Below are 13,913 nucleotides of genomic sequence, written 5' to 3'. Positions count from 1 at the left end.
TTTCTTTAAATACATTTCCTCTATTTTTCTTGAATTTCTCGTTTTCCACGCCAATGTCAACCCCCTTTTCCAATATTATTTATAGTGAATGACATATTTGTTGAGTCTAAAATTGACATTGGGTCTGAAATTAACATATTTGTTTATGTTGGTTCATGAAAGAATCGATCTGACATGCAGACTATAGACCTATGTATTTCTTTAGCTATGATTTGATTGCCTATTGTCAAATATGTATCATTCTGTACAGTCTCTAGCCAGTGTGATCACAGTGACGTTATTAGAGCTACCAGTCTACCACCAGCCAGAGTAATACTGTTACTTGCCAGCGAATAGTTTCTCAGAACGGGTGGAGTACGCTGTTGATATCATTCTCCCATTGAAGGTAACACTTGTCCTTGTCCCAATAACTTGTGATTGATCTGTAGGATTGAATTTTATCATTGATTGCTCATCATAAAAATCAGTAGCATAAGAAATTAAATTTGGGAGAGCAGTCACATGTATTTTTAGCAAAGGAAAAAAAATTGGGGACGTCCTTACAGAGATACAGTAAGACAATTTTCAGAATACAAATTTGAGAGAAGTTTGGCAAACTGTTATCTCAATGAGTTAATAGATAAATACTGAACCTCATTCTAGTCTCATGCTCATCTAATATGTATTTTCTTTGCCATTGAAACTTTACCCTCTGTCATTTTCATTTTCTATGCAGAACAAATACCGGTATGGTAGAAAATCACCGTGCTCATTTGATGCACCTTTATCGCGTCGACAGGGTCAGAGAGGTAAGCTTTTGTTTCTATTGAAAAACATACTGATGCAGTGCTTATCACAAAATATTTCCTTTTTTTATAACTGTCAAAATTGTTTCTAAATGTGGAGGAGATATTTGTTGAAGCACTAGTGATGAAACTAACATGGCAAATATTCGTTCCTACTTGCACAAGCAGTGACAATTTTCATCCAAGGTATAAAAATGGATTGAGCCAAAATGAACGAAAGTACGGCAATTAAAGCAGCAGATTACTTGAAACGTGACTTGATGTATGCAAATTGCAATGTATGTATTAGTAAAAAAATTAGGAAAAGAAAAACAAACTTAATCCTAAATAGACATGGCTATTTCCATACGATACATAAGAAGACTAGGAGGGGGGGGGGTGGCTAAATGTTTACAAACCTTGCCTATTGTTCAGGGAATCTTGAATTACCATTTTTTTCATGTTTACTCTAAATTCTTTTTCCATGTACACACAGATAGCCAATAGGCCCAGACCTCGAAGGGGATTACAAGACAGAATGAATCCTTTTGAGTTGTACGTGGATGAAGCCTTTCGAATGCGGTATCGCTCCATCTCATCAACATGCTTGAGGGTGATCTGAGGAGGAATACAGAACGTAATGAACCACTACCTGTTTTTTTGCAGGTTCTGACAACTTTGCGATTTTATGCAGTTGGTGAGTTCATATTATCCACCAAATATGTATGCTATTGGATGCGCTTGAGGGGTATATCATACATTGCATTCGTCAGTCTCTGATTATTGCACTAGTCTATGACTCAATGCTGGTGAAAATAATTTGTTTAATAAAACACAAAAGACGTCATTGTTATTTTCATTATACATCCACACAACTTTCCATGACATTACTTCAATTTATAAATGTCAACAAGAGATAGAGAGAGAGAGAGGAAAAAAAATAATTATTTTTTTATTTTTGTTTTCTTATTGGTCTTGAATTTTGAAAGTTTATTGATCTGATCATAAAACTTGGCCGTAAGAGTAATCAAGTATCATTGAAAATCCTTTGCGAGTTTCACGACACGTGACCAAGGTCAAAGGTCATTTAAGGTCAATGAACTTTGACCAAGTTTTGGGGTATTTGTTGAATTACCATAATAACTTTTAAAGTTTATGGATCTGATTCATAAAACTTTTGGACATCCTGTGCAAGTATTAGGTCACATGACGAAGGTCATTTAAGGTCAAATTACGATATCATTACATGAATGGTGCTTTTTTTTAATAATTATTTTATAGTAGTTCTTAAAGTCAGCACTGCTGCTACATTGAATTGCGTAATGCAGGTGTGACTGCCAGAGGCGCTCCACTTGTTTAGGGGTGAAGTGGCATAGCCCCCCCCCCCCCAAGATCCCCCTTTCATCTGTACACCAGTGCATGCATTTAGGTTACATCAAAGCAACTCATTACATTACTAGTAACTGGTGTAAAAGTTTTTGTGCAAAGTAATCCATAATGATATTGATTAGCTAATGTAGACAGAACCCTAGTTAACACTGATATCAGAATTGTCTAAAAACCTTTAATCAACAACATCAAACTAAATATGTAATATTCTGTCAACCCCCCCCCCCCCCCCTCTTGAAACGAAAAAAAGTCGAATTTCTGGATGTTTGACCATAATTCAAGTAATCATTGTCATTACAAGGATCGGTGTAACAAATGCATTTGCGTATTGATTTTTCTAACACCAAACACCATGTTTCACTACGCTCAATATGTTTCATCCCATTATATTTTTCAATATTCATTTGTTATTTTCTTTATCTATGTTCTATTTATAATTGTCTTGGTTTTATTAGGAAAATTATCCAGTTCAAAATTTATTCATTATAATTTCTTTTTCTAATTCAGGTTCATTCCAGAGGATGCATGGGGACGAAGCATCAATGTCCCAATCATCTGTTTGCAGAGTCATCAGAGATGTTTCTGAGGCTATTGCAAGAAGGAAGAGAGAATTCATAAGATTTCCAACTAAATGAGAGAAGAGGTTGAATCTACCCAGCAGAGATTCTACGAGTACTGCGGGTTTCCTGGCGTCATAGGTGCCATCGATGGGACTCATGTATACATTAGGAGTCCTGGTGGGGAACAAGTCCTGTACTTTCTTAACCAGAAGAACAGGTATTCCATCAATGTGCAGGTTAGATTGCATTTTTAATATATTACCGGTACTTATCTTCATAAACGTATACTCTGTTATGACAGTCTGAAGTTTTGGTAAAGGGTCGATAATGTGACTTGTACTCCTATCATAATTCCAATGTCATAAAAGTATAATAGCGGTCATTGATTTCTTTTTTAAACATTTAAATTTAGATTGTTTTATTTAGCACCCTCTCTTTGTAATGTACTGTATTTTTCTTATTTTTCCTTTAAATATGCTCTTGAGCATTTTCATTAAAAATTTATTTATTTAGATATTAATTAGATGCTACAGTCTAAGAATTTATTTTCAGGTACTTTTGATATACTTTGACATTGATTTTCATTTATATGTTTCTCATAAAATGTTTTTCCCCTTTAATTGATTTGTTTTATTTTAAGAAGTTAGCATATATTAATATTCAATTCAATTCATTTATTAACCATATAAAAATATTCAAATACACTGTAAAACAACATAATATATAAATGCATAAATGTAACAAAACATAAAACAAATAAATATACAACAAATAAATATAATTTATACATTCATGTAAAAGAAAAATCAACATATGGTAAGAGGCAACCAAAAATATTAAAATCTTGTTAGGCAGTTGCCCCTTTACAGGTATTCAAATAATCATTAATAATCATAACGTAATCATTATATATTCATACATCAAACACAGAATCACCCACACCCAACACACATCCATGACCCATTGCACTCAAACAAAGGAGAGAGAGAGAGAGAAAGAGAGAAGAGAGAGGGGGAGGAGGGTACATGTATGTTTAGAAAAGGGAAAGGGAATCAAGATGAATAACCACTAATTAATTGTCTTTTAAGTAAAATTTTAAATGAGGAGGCAGTTGAACAAGAACGAATTATAGGATCTAAGTTGTTATAAATTCTAGGTCCTGCATGTTTAAAAGAATTATGAATTTGATTATTAGAGGTCAGTGGAAGATGAAAATGAGAAGCTGAACGAGTATTATACTGGTGAAAATCATTATTATAATTGAAAAAAAATCATTATGTTTACAGGTGCCATTTCCTGTTTAATATAATACATCAAAACTGCAACTTTAAATTCATAAATATGATAAATATTTAGTGTTTTTAATTCAAAGAAGAGGGGGGCAGATGATGCATAATAGGAAGATTTAGTACAGATACGTAAGCCTTTTTTCTGCAATTTATGAAAGGGTTCTAATTGATTTTTTCCTATGTTTCCCCAAGTAATATTACAATAATAGATAAAAGGAAGTACAAGTGAGTTGTACAACATAAATAATTGTTTTTCGGGTAAAATAGAACGTAATTTACTGATGATACCAACATTCTTGGAAATCTTATTAAAGATCCAGACCGGACCCGAAAATGAAATTGATAAATTATATACCAATCGAAAGCTTATAAGCTACTAAATACAGCAAGGTATGCTTTATGCATTTTCACCGCTTCCCAGCTGAGTATTTTGCTTAAGAATAGTCCAATTATCGGGCTTCGAACCCCGCTTAGAAAATAGGCTTTATTGTGCTTTTCACCTGCCTCGAGACCGTGACGTCACGTTGTGTAAGAAGCGTCGTGATTCCATAGGCTTGTACACAGAAAAACTGGGTGATTTTTTTGCTTTCCAGATAACGCATTTCATTCTCTTCACTTCTATCACAGAGGGATATCACATATATTTTTACCCACAAGCTTGAATTTATGAAATCTACAGTTTTGAACTAGTTTTTGCCATATATTATTTCCTGCTTATTTGGCGCAGATTTCAATTCTATCTGCATTTAGATTATGTATAACAACTTTTCCTGACATAGCAATTTAGGCCCAATAAGAGCCAAACAAAGAAATCACAAAAAAAGGTAGTGAGTAGTTGTAGGATTACAACAATTTGAACAGTGAATAATTTTGAGTGCCATTTTCATCTGAAAACGAAAAAAAAAATTGGATTCATAACATGGAAATGGAAGAAAATACCCAATGCTTTCGTACACAAACCTATGGAATCACAACCCTCCTGACACAACGTGACGTCATCATTTCCAGGCGACGTGGGGGTGCTCAATCGAAGCGTACTTTGGAGGAGCAGTTTCTTTGATTTTTATTTAATATTTTTAACTATTGGAAGGAGATGTATGTAATAGTTTTGGTATATTTGTATTGTATGAATCATTACCTTTATTTTGATATATGATTGTTTTTACACCGGTCAGGGTCTTTAAGTAAATTCATGCGATGGTCTCGAAAAGAAAGTTGATCATCCAGTAAGACTCCAAGGAATTTTACTGACTTTGAAACGTTCAAATATAAATTATTTATTTTTACTTTGACTGTGGTGAGGAGACTTAATATTTGATTTGGAGAAATACAAAATACATGTTTTATCACAATTGATTGCTAACTTATTAGAATCAAACCAGTCGATAAGTTTGCGGAGTTCTTCACTTGTCTTACGCTGGAGTATATCAAAATCTTGGTGTGAAGAGACAATGTTGGTATCATCAGCAAACAAAATGAAATTGAAAAATGATGAAACATTACATATATCATTGACATATAACAGAAAAAGCAGGGGGCCGAGTACGGACCCCTGCGGAATTCCGCATTCCACATTTGAAAAAGGTGAGTTATTATCATTAAAGGTTGTGTATTGTTTCCTATTCAATAAATAACTATGAAACCACTGAAGGGCTACACCACGAATTCCAAAGTATGGCAATTTATATAAAAGAATGTTATGGTCAATCAAGTCAAATGCTTTTGACAAATCAAGAAAGATACCGAATGAATGTAAATTATTATGAATATTATGTAATAGGATATCATGCAATTCAATCAAAGCATGTTCACAAGAATGATTAGACCTGAAACCATATTGAGCATTGGTTAATAAAGAATTCTTACATATATGATTAATTATACGATTGTACATAATTTTTTCTAGTATTTTTGAAAAACAGGGCAATAAGGTAATTGGTCTATAATTAGAGAAAAGGTGCTTGTCACCTTTCTTGAATATTGGGACTATTTTACCAATTTTCATATTATTTGGCACAGAGCCAGTGCACATAGATAAATTAACAATATGGACTAAAGGAAAAACAATTGAGTGAATGATATTCTTTATAAGATGCATGTTTACACCATCAAATCCTGTACTTTTTGAATTTTTCATTTTTTTAACAATGATAATAATTTATGTTTCACATGTTGGATACAAAAAAAATTGAGTTATTACAATATCTATTGAGGTAAGAACTGAAATGACTTTTCGGTGATTGATTTAGTTTAGACAATTGTGCAAAAGAAGCAATACTTGAAAAATAGTTGTTGAATTCTTCAGCAATATCACTTTCACTTTCTATTTTAACATCATTTTTCATAAAATATGTGGGAAATCTGTCTTGTTTAGTTCTCCCTATTAACTCATTAATAATTTGCCAAACTTTTGAAAGATTATTTTTATTTATTTGTAATAAGTCATAATAGTATTTTTTGCGAGCATTTTTCAATACACCATTCAGTACATTCCTGTACTTTTTAAATTTGTTAAAAGACTTATCACTTTGTGTTTTGCAGTATGCTTTGTAAAGCCTGTTCTTTTTATTGATATATTTTAATAAAGAGAAAGCGATCCATGATTTTCTTGGTGAAGATTTCTTTTTACAATCATTCTTTGAACATGCATTACAAACAATATTGTTAAGCTTATTTACAAAATGATCATAAGCATGGTCAACATTGTCAAATAAAGTAAGATCAGACCAATCTTGATGAGTTAACTCTTTTTTTATAGCATCAATAATAGCAGGATTAAAACATATTCTTTCTCTATCAACATCTGTATTTATCTTCTCTTTCAGAGTATTATAAGTAATAGAAAAAATTGGCAACTGATCGGTTGTGTCATTATAAAATATACCTGAATTTACACTTTTACTGCAGACATTTGTAAATATATTATCTATAAGTGTTGTTGATGATTTACTTATACGTGTAGGTTTATCAATCAATGGTCGAAAAGATCTATTATATAAAATATTTACAAAGTCATTGACTTGATTCACATTTGAATAATTTAATAGGTTGATATTAAAATCCCCCATTTTATAAATGTCTTTACTTTCTTTCCCTAGCTTATGTAAACAAGAATCAATTTCACAATTAAAGTCGTCAACACTAGAGTGGGGATCTCTATATATAACAGCAACAATGATATTTCTTTTGTTTTGCATACACATTTCAAGAAAGAGTGATTCACAAATTGCATTTGATAAACATAGGTCTTTTCTTACAGACACATTGAAATATTTTTTTTACAAACATTGCAACACCACCACCTCTACATTTCATCCGATCACTATGAAAAAAAGTGTAACCATATAAATTAAATAATGAAACAGGGGTATTGTTGTGAATCCATGTTTCACTAAATCCATATAAACATAATTTTTGGTCTAATTGACATATAAAATCATGAATAGAATCAAAATTTTTATACAGACTACGTGAGTTGAAGTGCAGTAAGTTAAACATGTTACTGTCTTGAAACTCTGGGTTTGCATTAAATTCATTTGGCAACCAATATTTATTACAGACATCAAATAGATTAGAGTTCCTATCAGGATCAATATCATTAATAACATCATCATGGTCATCATATATGGAATCATCTTGAAGTAATTGGTTAGGTGAAGAATTGAAAACTTGATCAGGTTTAAACAAATTATTCAACTCTAAGTTAGAGAGAGATGAAAAGGGAAAATTGGGGAAAAAGGCACACACACCACCAACAGACACACAATGAAAACAGGGGTATTAATCAGCACACATGTAAACAAGAAATAAACAAAATACAATGTGTTAAAAATGTGCACATGTAAAGTCCGCAAGTAGTCTATCATGTTCATCAATTTCTGTGGTCCTACTGCAAGGCACAGACAGAAGTACAGACTCTGCCAAGTAGTCAGATACATGTAATGTCCTATTCACTGTAGTAACAGTTTCCTAATATCACTTTCAGATTTTATACGTTTCTTTTCTGGTCTACAACCAAGTTTTAGGTTAAAGATGATGAAGAAGGTGTTAAGAAGATGAAAAGAAGATGATGAACGAATTCAATTTATCATTTGTTTTTTTCTTTCTCCTATTGATGTTTCTCTGTGTACCATGATTAGGTTGTTTGTGATAATGCTGGAAAGATAACAAGTATCGTGGCAAGGTGGCCTGGCAGCACTCATGATTCACGGATTTTCAATGAGAGTGCACTGAAATTGCAGCTAGAGGCAAGAAGAGCAGATGGTTCTGGGTTGTTGCTTGGAGATAGTGGGTATGTCGATTTAAAAAAAATTGTAACCAACTACATGTACTTAAAAAAACCTTCACTTGCTTCCCGTAAAACAACGCATGAAATATAAAATACTGCTTCTAACAATTTGGATGAAATTTTCAGTGTCATGCTTAATGGATTTTTCTCTTTTTAGTCAAATCAACTTTTTGTTGGGATGGACTTGTCCTTTGATATAATGGGCATAAAAATACACCTCTGTACACATCAAATAGTCCTTCATTTATTATGATTTTTTTAGAAAGTAAAGCAATGACAGAAAAGAAATGTCAGTATTGGATATTCAAAATCAATATGATCTGTATAAAATGAATGAATCCCTTGAAGTTATATATCATGTAAATAATAAGCAATACAAAAATGTTAAGTAATTAATGATATGGGCAAAGAGGAAAAAAATTATGGATGTTTAAAATAAAGTATATTGGGGGTTGTAAAATGTCAAAGATTTTCACTCATAATATGTTAGCAATTTTTCTACTTCACTTATTGCCATTTATGGAATCCTCATGAAATTTTCTTCTGAAAAAATATAGTTTTGTAAGGATAGGATAATTTTTATTTAAGTTATGACCATTTGATTACCGATAGGTGCACTATTCAATTATGACATAACACAAATGCGGTGAGTTCAAGATGCGTGGCCTTATATATTTGTATGTCAAAGTAATTTTTAAATTTCATGAATTATAACTGCTACATAGCTAGGGGGAGGGGTGGTGGAGTGGCTGCTCCTCCCCATGATTTTCAAATAGTAAACTAAAACTAAGGGTGATGAAAGGAAGAAGAAATATGCATTTCAGTTTTAAAAATGGATATAGACCACACAAAAAATTAATGAAAAGAACATGTATCTTTGATAAACAGAACATGTTTCAAGGTAATCAAACCTTAACCATGATAATTATAAACAAATTCATTGACATTTCATATACTTTGGATATTATGGGGTTTTTTGAATATTTATTTTAGGTCTTTTTGTCATCTTGAAAATGCAACAGAATACTTACAGAAGTCCTTTGCATTTTTATTTGACAAGTTTTGTTCAATATTATCTATGTTCAATTATTATTTTGTTTCTTTCTCATAATTTTGCAGGTACGCGTGCCTCCCCTTTTTGATGACTCCCCTCCAAAACCCTCTCCAACGGCCAGAGATGCGCTACAATCATGCCCACAAGAGAGGCCGCTGTGTTATTGAGCGCACCTTTGGCCGTTGGAAAAGGAGATTCCCTTGCCTCAATGATTCGCGTGTGAAGGTGGACACTGCATTCATAGTTATAGTGGCGTGCTCGGTCCTTTGGAATATATCTTTGGAGTGGCGCGAGGAAGAATTTCAAGGACCTGAGCCTGATAATGATATGCCACTGGATCACCTTCCTCCTGGCCACCGCGATGCAGTCGCTGGTAGGCTCAGGAGAGAACAGATCATTGAGGATCACTTCACCCGCTAATCCAGGTAACCACTCAGAACAATCTGCTGAAGCCCTTGCTGTTTTTTCAGTCACTTCAGAGAAAATCTGTGAATGCTGATGCTGTCAAGGTACTTGTAATCATTCCAGCAAACAAGAGTCTTATGCAACTACATTTATATTTTTAATTATGTTCTTAAATACACGAAAAAGGTGTGAGCATCAGAATCAGCAGCCGAGCCTTACCGGGGTAATAGAGAGCACCTAACAAGATAATAATACCCTAAATTAAATCTCAGATGAAATATAATACAATGAAGATGGCCAGTTTACAAATCCTCGGTTGTCATTTTATTGAATTCTTTTTTAACCATCTTGACATCATAACCGCAACTGAATTTTATGTTTTAAAACATCATATACATTCTGTAATATTTTATACCTCTGCCATTACGTCCTAGTAAAAGCTACTACTGTCATTACTAGCCACTTAAGAATTACAATATTAATAGAGAATTATTGATTTTCTATTCAATAGCATTTCATGCAAGCTGTCACAGTTCTATTATATCAGTTACTCTATGGCAAAATTTACATATTCTTGTGCTGTTTGAAAATTATTTTACACAAGTTAGAATTTTCATTCAATTGAAATTATTTCTCAATTTGGGATGTGACAAGTTTTAGAAAAATATTCAGAAAATCTTTATTTTGGAGTTATTGTTGAGTGTAGTCAGGATGGTTAATTACTTTAAAAAAATATTTGTACTACCAGTGAATGTAACTAAGGATGTAAGGTTAGCTGCATGAAACTCTTTTTTTTTTCAATCAACAATTACACTTGATTGGAATGGTTTCCCATCACTCACTCCTAATGTAAACATTTTTCATCGATGCACCCAGCACATCAGGTTACCTGCATTACTCTTAGAATTATTTGTCAAGTAGCTTCAACTTCTTCACTCAATGTTGGAAAACTTCTGGATTTGATCTTCCTTCTTGTGTTGGGATTAAAAGGGATACTCCAGGCTGAAAACAGTATGATTTGAACAGATAAAGTAAAATCAGACAAACAAAACACTGGAAATTTCATTAAATTTGGACAACAAATAAAGTTATGACATTTTAAATGTTTTTGCAAAATGTTGTCAAACTTTAGAATTCAATAACTTATTTTGTTTTATCAGATTTTGATAAAACTTTCAGAGTTTTGCTCTGTTAATTTTTACTCTTATTTCTTTAAAAATAATTATTTTTGGCCTGCAGTATCGCTTGAACCATCCCTGATGACTCTTAACAACAAATGATTGGAACGTTAATGCCATGTCTACATTGCAAGTACCTCTTTGTAATTTACTCCTGTTTACCTTGTTTTTTATTGTTCACTGTGTTCCTTCTCATTTCAACAAGCATGTTGATGAAGTCAATTGCTTCATCCCGTACAATTCAAATGGATTCTAATTTCTGTCTTAAAATATTTTTGATAAAAAGAATCATTCTGTAAATTGTGGTATTAACTGGAAAATGTGTAAGCTTCATAATCCCACATTCCCATTTTCATTAATTCAGAAAGTACTCATCTTTTATTGATGAATGTGTTTTTTGCCGTGTGAATCTTTTTGCTGCAGACTCTATGAAAAAAAAAACACAAAAAAAATCACTTCCTGGTATTATATATGTAAAATGCCACTTTATATGTTATTGATGAGAAAATTGAGACGATTCTTCATGTCATTTCAAGAGAATAAATCACTTATTGCATTATGAAACAGATTAATTGTGAATGCTGGTAAGAAGTGTCCTGTGAAATTACAGCACTCTTTGAGACTCTGCTGCAGGCAATAATGTTCTTGTTTTGTATTTAGAAATAATGTCAACTCGTTTTATGCCCCAATTGCAGAAGTTGGTTTCCAATGATTTTTCTTTTTCTGTCAACAACAATAACCTCTGATAATGCATCTACTGGGCCTACAGTTATTGAATGGATAAATATTGTGCAATGTGTATCTTATTGTTGCCATACAATAAAATAATGATACAGAACAATATTTAATTGAGTGATTGCAATTTCAGGAAATGCAGTTTATTTGCAAACTATCCATTCATTTACTTCTCTCATCAAATTGAATTGATGGCCTTTCCATTGTCGGATATATACATGTAAGGCATTGGAATATGAATTGAAAGAAACATATCACATGTGTTTTATTTCAATGAACATTATAATTCTAATGGCACATGGTGTAATATTTCTGTGATTTATATACATTTTTATTGAATATATCACAGCATATATTCATTTTTCAAGAAACATAACGTTTATTTATTGATATCTTATATTTCTACGTCTAACATCCCAACAACTGACATTGTGTACATTGTCGTGGTCCAATTCTTAGATATTAAGAAGACTTTGTTTAAGTGAGTCTTTCGATACTTGTGTTTGATATATGAACATATATACAAAATCTTATAATTCCATTGTATTTCTTTAAGTTAGACAAATACCAAATCCTTCTAACTAGGTTTACTTTAAAAAATAAATACTCACGTTCTTACTGTCATGCTCTTCGTGTATTTTTCAATTGATAATGCCGAAGTCATATATCAATATTCAATAAATACTTAATCATCATAGAGAGTGAAGAATATATGTACATTAATAACATAAATATGAAATATAATTACCCATATCTGACATCCGAGCTGGACATTTTAAACTTTGTTGCCCTAGTTTTCATGAATATTGATAATGAGTCATGTACTGTATACTATATTTGTTTTTCTCAGTCTTTCTAGTACATTGTCGTCCATTACAACGTAATTCCTAATTTATGTATAGATAATGTCTATATACAGTTTTTATGATATAAATATTCAAATGAATTCTCCCAACCACATCAATAATTTTTTATTAAATTCAATTATTAACAGAATATGTGTACATGCAATGGATAGACCATAATTGATCATTTCAATTCTTAATCCTCGAAATTAGGGTAGCCAAGGGCTTCTCTGTTCTTTGCTGCTTCAGTACATTTCTGTAAAGAAAAAATGTCCATCTTGATAGCATGTTCAGCATTGGCAATTTTCATTTTATTTTCATATTCAGCGTTGATCAACTTCATTTTGATTTCGTGCTCTTTGAGGATAAGCCTCATTCTGAGCTCGTGCTCTTTTTTGTCCAGCTCTAGAATGGCTTCCTCTGTTGTCACACGAGCTCTCTTGGTGCCTTGGCGACGATTTTCCAAGTTCCTCTTTCGAGGTGATGCATTGCTGTAAAAAATTATTGACCAAAATAAAAAAATTATTTAATTAAGATTAATGGTATTCCATGATAGTATGATGTATTTGAATTTCAACAAATTAGTTTTTACATGCATATCACTTGACTCGCACAAAAATAGTTTTAACAGTCATAATCTATTTAATCATAGTTAAACAATAATGTAGATTGTGGTTATTAATGAGTGGAAAATGTGACAAAATAATATATTAAATTGTTGTCTGTTATCATATTGAATTGATTATGCTTTGAATTATTTCAGGTATTATTCCCATTGATAAGAGTGATCATGGTCTTTCAAGCTCGTCAGGGGGGGGGGCAAATAAGGTCTTTCAAGCTCATCAGGGGGGGGGCAGGGATACGTCCTTTGCATGGGTTGTGGCTCGTCAGGGGGCAGACTCCCCCCCCCCCCCCCCCCCAAATTCAAAATTATTTGAAATATTCAGAGATAATATAATTAGAAGAGTAGGTTGGCAAAAAGGACATGAATAAAGCATAATTTTCAAAATTCTAAATCATTCTAAAAAATATATATGTATTGTGATGGACAACTTTACATTGCGCCGTAATACAGAGAACTTTTATCCACCTGATTTCATTGCTTTGCCTGATTTTTCTTTGTAAGTTTAAAACATGGATTGATCTTTAATGGCAAATTTGCAAAGTAGAAACATGAGCAATAATTACCATGTATAAGACAGGGACGGTGCAAATGGTCTTCCAACGCTTGAAGACTGATTGCTTTACAAGAGAAACAAAAGGATGGTTACCCTCAAATGAAATTTGAACATGTTGATAATACATTTATATAAGAAGTTCCTTTGTCCTTATGAATGACATTGCAAATGGCAAATGACACTTCTTTCCACTCTTAATTTTAATTATCTTATCTTCATTTATATATA

At 32.3% G+C, this 13,913-nt stretch overlaps 1 pseudogene; it reads left to right on the top strand.

Annotated features, from left to right (window-relative positions):
- Positions 1-296: 296 nt before the first annotated feature.
- Positions 297-13,233, top strand: LOC129260078 (putative nuclease HARBI1; annotated as a pseudogene).
- The last annotated feature ends 680 nt before the right edge of the window (positions 13,234-13,913 follow it).

This window comes from Lytechinus pictus, chromosome 5 (assembly GCF_037042905.1).
Source record: "Lytechinus pictus isolate F3 Inbred chromosome 5, Lp3.0, whole genome shotgun sequence".
NCBI classification, from domain to species: domain Eukaryota; kingdom Metazoa; phylum Echinodermata; class Echinoidea; order Temnopleuroida; family Toxopneustidae; genus Lytechinus; species Lytechinus pictus.
The sequence above is the reverse complement of the archived record's forward strand: the minus strand, read 5'-3'. Positions and strand labels throughout refer to the sequence as shown.